We start from the raw sequence: 6,844 nt of genomic DNA, 5'->3' as shown, positions 1-6,844 counted from the left end.
TTCTGCTAAACATAATTATGCCCCACATTTTATCTCACAATGGAGTTTTAACTTAATATTTCACATGATTAAAAGGGTCGTTGCTCACAACAACCACAAATTCAATTCAAACATGATAACATCTAAATCATTGTTCTAAAAGGGTCATTGCTCACAACAATCAAACAAGTATCCATTTTTGTAAAAATAAAAATATACAAAATACACCATAAAAAATTCAAACATCAAAAACAATTGTTAAACGTGAATTAGCCTACCTGAATGACAATGTACCCAAACCACGGGCTACCTTAAATGCCACATCTAATTCTTAATGTATAATTAAAACATAGATTACTTAACAAAATAAATCATCTTAACACTTTTAACCAGAAAAAAATCATATTTTTTAAAAAAGTAATATTATTTTAGAAAATCATATCTAAATTTTCCAGATAGCATGATTTATTTAGTATTCAAATACAATAACATGTACAAAATTTAACTAAAATGTATATTTTTAATTAATAAAAAAATATTAATAATTTGTTCTAACTATTTAAATTATTTTTTAATTTTGATCCCGCCCGTAGGGCGGGTCGACCCTAGTACTATATAAAAGTTGAGGGTATAAGCCATCGAGAGCATCCACGTAGGATTTAAACGACCAATCGTAGTATGACAAATTATTATTTAAGTTTACTATTTTTAAAAATGTTAATATTACCAAAAAAATGTTTATTTCAAACTAAAATATAAATCAATATCGAATAAGGTAAATTTACAAAAATATAAATAATATATTAAGTTAACATAATGTTTAATATTTTTCGAAAATTAAAAAATAAATAACGAAAAGAATAATTAATTTAAAAATACAAGACTTTCAAACAAGTATAACTATATAAATCTAAATTTAAACTCATGATTTTCAAAGTTTAGGTTATATACTATTGAAAATATTCAAACTAACATATACTATATATAAGTTGATATTATAAATCATTGAGAATGTTCACATATTATTTTAAAGCACCAAAAATATACCAAATCGTTTTTCAATTTGGTATTTCTAAAAATGTTAATATTACGAAATTTTTTATTTCAAAATAAAATATAAATAATTATCAAATAAGTTAAACTTACAAAGTTAAAAACATCATGTACAAATCTATACTATATAAAATAAAGTTTCGAAAATTAACATAAAAATAACAAACAAATATAATAGTTAATTTAAAAATACAATACTTTCAAACAATTATAACTATATAAATCTAAAACACATGATTTACAAAATTTAGGTTATATACTGCTGAAAATATTCAACAAAAATATGTACTATATGTAATTTTATGCAATAAATCATTGAGAATATCCACATATTATTTTAAAGCACCAAAATATGTCAAATTACCATTTTAATTATTATTTTAAAAAATTTCAAGATTTTCAAAAAATGTTTATTTCAAAATAAAAAGGAAACTACTATTCAATTTAGTGAAAATGCAAAATTATTAAAGGAATCAATTTGATATATAAAGTAAACCTTTGAAAGACCAACATAAAATCAACTAACAAAAAAAATCTTAAAGAATACAAGATTTTAAAATAATAAAAACAATATGAATCGAAAGCACTTTTCATTACATATGAATCTAACAAAATATGATTTCAAAATGAAAGCTATTTCTTTCAAAAAAATATTAATAATAAATTTTGTAAGCAAAATTTCCAAATAAATAAAAGAATCAGTTTATTATAAGAAATAAATGTTTTGAAGATCAACATAAAATTAAGTAACAAAAATAATCTTAAAAATATAAGGATTTCAAATAATAAAGACAATGTAAATCTAAATCACTTTTTCATTACATATGAATCTAAATAACATATGATTTCAAAATTGAGGATATATATTATTTAAGTGTTCACATAGAATTTAAAAATATCATTATAATAATATAAAAGTTAGCATCTTAATTTGATAAAGTAAATATTAATATTATTAAAGATAATTAACTTGATATATAAAATAATTATATATTTGAAATTAAACAAAAAAATTAACAAAATAAAAATATTCAAAAAGAAACAAAGTTTTAAAAAACATATTTATAAATAATCACGTATGTAAAAATAAATAAAAATCAGCACAAAACTATAAAAAGATAAATTAAAATTTGTAAAACTTATCTTTAAAGTTAGATTGATATTTGTAGCTAATTATTGAAAACTTAATATAATAAGAGATTGTTCACGTACCTTATAGGAATTGATATTGATCGCATATTATTACTAAAAATATAATTATGTATGTAACCTTTAATATGATATGGACTATATGTTTTGGACTATATGTTTTAAAAAACAGAAATAACTGAAAATATTCACAAATAACATATACTATATATAATTTGATGCCGTAAATTATTGAGAATATCCATATATTATCTTGAAGCACCAAGAAAAATATGTTAATCACCATTTTATATATTACTTATAGAACTTTCAAAAATTCTTTCTTTCATAATCAATGTAAATTTTAGAAAAAGCCAAAATCTTTAAAGGAATCATATTGATATATAAACTAAATATTTGGAAGAATAACATAAATTTTACGTACAAAATATAATATTAAAAAATAAAAGAATTTGAAATAATAAAGAAAATATGAATCTAAAGCACATACGATTTTAAAATTGAGGCTATATGTTATTTAAAATGGTCACATAGAAGCTAAAATTATTATTAATAATATGTATTCTGAAAATGTTAATTTGATATTTTTAAATATAAAATTTCAGATATTTTATTTCTCTCAAAATAAAATTAAATAAGTTTAAATTTTTTTGCCAGAAATAATTAACTTTATTTTTAAACTAAATATTTGAAAATTAAAAATAAAATTTTATCGAACAAAAATAACATTTTAAAAAAGTAATCAACATAAAAAATGTTCTAATAATCATGTATGTGAAAGTGAAATAAAAATAAATACAAAATTACAAAAATGATAAATTAACTAATGTATTAATTATCTTAAAAATTAGATTGGTATTTATACTAAATTCTTGAAAAATTAACATAAAAAGAGTTTAACAAGAAAAAAAAAATTATGTCCACAGCCAATATTACGATAAGGGCTATATACTATTAAAAATATTCATATATATAAAAATACGAAAAAATATTCCAAATCAGTATCATTGTTTAATATTTTTATAAATCTTAATATTTCTAAAGTAAATCTATAAATTAATTTCAAATTATGAACTAAAATTAACTAACTTGATATATATGCTAACTATCTTAAAACATAACACTAAAATTTATTTTAAAAATTCATAAAGTATGTCAAAACATAAAATAGCATATACATAAAAATAAAATATATAATTAATATTAAAATAATTAACCTAATCAAATAAGTAAAAAATAAAATTTTAGTATTTTTATATTGGGATTGGCTACAAAATCATCTAATTTTATAATAGATTATAAAAGATTATTAAAAACATTGGTCAATTTTTGTTTCTTTCTTACCGGGCCAATTCAGTTTTGGCTTATAATAAGCTTACAAAGTTCTATTAAAAATAAAATGTGGTAAGAATAATCCACAATTAATACACATATTGTTGATTAAACAGTTTGTTTATATGCTTTTGAATTGCCTTTTATCAATTATATAAATTAACATAGTTATTTACTCATCAACAATTAGATTTTAATAAATTTCGAGACAATTGTTTTTAAAAAGTCATAATCCAAATATTCATTTAACTAACCAAACATGTTTTTATGAAACATACCTAAAATTTTTTATTATCTAAAATATTTTTTTTTAAATTAGGTCACTAATAATAATAAATCGAAGTACATGGTAACCCTTTTCCGAGAAAACTAACTTCTCAATCGGGAAAAACATTTTGTGAACCGCTAAAACATCATAATCCCACAACTAATTTATATTGTAACTATATCAAGTAGGAGATATATTTAATTTTTTAGATTTTTATTTTTTATTTTAATAAATAAAATATTACTTAATATTAGCATAAATTTTATATATATATATATATATTTTTTTTCCTTTTCTTATATCTAACAAACAGATAGTTACTATTATTTAAATTTCATCAAAATATTTATTATGATTTAGACCTAAATATACATATAAAACTATTAGATATACAAATATGCATAAAATAAGTATATAATAATACATTCATTCTAAAAATTTGGTAAATACAAAAAAGTTAGATATATTGCATAAGGATTAATCTTTTATGTCATTCAAATAGAAATACATATAAAATTATAATAAAATATTTATAACAGTGTTGTATTAGTTAATAAGCATGGAACAATCTATATAACGCTTTTAATTCTTTTATTAAGAAACAATATACACATGTTTATAAATACATTTATACATTTACGTATACAAACAAACTGATATCTAAATATTAGTTATTTAAAAGGCAAAATTGTATAAAAATTTAACTATGAAAAATAATAAAGCACACTTTAAATAAATTTCATAGAAAAATGTATATAAAACAATTTTCTATTATATTATCTTAATATTATTAAAAAATAAAACTAATTATTAATAAAGTATTCATAGTAGTGTATAGCGTAGTATAGTAGTGTATATGTACTGAGAAATCTATGTGATATTAAAATTATGTACTTATAAGAAACTATAAATACTTTAGTAACAGTAATTTTACTTTTATAATACAAACAAATAAATAGCTAAGTTCAAAAATAACAAATTTATAAAAAAATGTAAATAGGAAATCAAATAATATTTTAATATTATTAATAAAAATATTTTTTACGAAATTCATCTTTTTCTTAAAAAATATTTCAAAATTAAATTAAATTATTAAAGCAGACTCGCGCGTAGGGCGAATAAAAAATCTAGTTTTGATAAAAGTTGAACCCGTAGATCTGATCTATTAATTAAGGATCTTATTTTTATCAATTAATAACAAGCCATAATAGAACCACTTAAAAAATTAGTCAATATGACATATTTAATTATTTAAATTAATAATAAACTAATTATAATTTATTTTTTTTATTTTTTTAATTATAATCAAATCTGTGAGAAAAAAATTTTAGTTAAAATTTAACCAAAATCTTAGTTAAAATTTTAAATATTTGTATAAAATAACACATTAATAAATTCATAATTAGTAATAAAATATTATTATAAATCAGTTTTAACTAAAATTTTATTATAAAACAAGAAAATAAATTTTTTATGTTTTTTAAATATAAATTCTATAGTTATATTATATATTATATAAAAATAGCAGTGTTATATGACTTAACTATGATTTTTTTATTAAATAGGTAAATTAAAAAAAAATATATTTTAAAATTTCATTTAAATAAATTATCACTCATCATAATCGGTTAAAATTCGTAAACTATTTTTTTTATACGAAAATAAATGTATTAACATAGGTTAAACTTTTATATCTACAACTATATATTATCTTTTTATTTATTTTGAAACTCTCAAAAATATATTGTTTAAAAAAATTTATATACAAAAATATAATAGTATATAATAACCTTTAGTTAATATATATATATATATATATATATATATATATTTTTTTAAATATGTTATTAGTAAACTATGAATTTTAGTAATTCATTTAAAATATTAATGACAAAATCAAATTTGAATTATACATTTATTTTTATTTTAATTATAACAAAATCTGTTGACAAATTTTCTTAAAATATTACCAAAAATAAATAGTTTTTATAAAATAATATATTAATGTAGTAACAAAACAAATTCAAAATTCATATATTGTTCCAAACTCAAAAATAGCTGTGTAATTTTAAAAAAATTTCTTGACAAAATATAAAATCATAGATAATAAAGAATAACTTTTCGAAATGCACCACGAAAAAACTAATTATATATGTTGTAAAATTTAAAGAAATCTAATATTTTGACGTCTTAATTTTTTTTAAAAAATTAATATCATAACATCCAGAAAATATTTTATATCAATAAAATTTACTAAACTAATATAATAGATACTACTATGTATAAAATTTACTAAAACAATAGGACTATATACGGTCCCGGGTTCGATTCCCACTGGCCACAAGGATATGAGCTATGCTTTCGGCTCATTTGAATGCCCAGGAGAGGGTCTATCCGTGGGCTGTACCTCCACCCGGGGGTTAGGTCTGTGTCTTTAATAGACCCGGGTTTAACCCTTTTTTTTATCAAAAAAAAAAACAATAGGACTATATTATTTAAACAAAACAGTGTTTTTACTTATAAATTTCGTAAAATACTAAACGATATATGTTAAAGTATATTTTTTTAAACACAACAAGTAATATATAAATTATCTTAAACACATTTATTTTCAATAATATAAATAAATAAAATTTAAAAATGTATTATATGCAAAATGTATATATTAAAGAAAAAAGAGAAATTTCCCTAAAATATCATTTTCAAAGTACCACTTTTCATGTTTACACTAACCAATTTTTCTCTTCTTTAATGAATGGTAAAAGACATTTATAACCTTTTGATTAACTATAACAGAAAAAAAACATACGGTTAACTAATCTAAACTTAAAACATCAACTCTAAACCATAATTCATCAACTCTAAACCCTAAACCCTGAAACATCAACTCTAAACCCTAAACCCTAAACCCTGAAACATCAACTCTAAACCCTAAACCCTAAACCTTCAAATCTAAACCCTAAAACATCAACTCTAAACCCTAAACATAAACCCTAAACCCTAAATCTAAACTTAAAACATCAACTTTAAACCCTAAATCATCAACTCTAAACCATGAAACGT

The sequence above is a fragment of the Brassica napus genome, chromosome C9 (assembly GCF_020379485.1).
Source record: "Brassica napus cultivar Da-Ae chromosome C9, Da-Ae, whole genome shotgun sequence".
In the NCBI taxonomy this organism is placed as follows: domain Eukaryota; kingdom Viridiplantae; phylum Streptophyta; class Magnoliopsida; order Brassicales; family Brassicaceae; genus Brassica; species Brassica napus.
Note: the sequence above shows the minus strand (reverse complement) of the source record.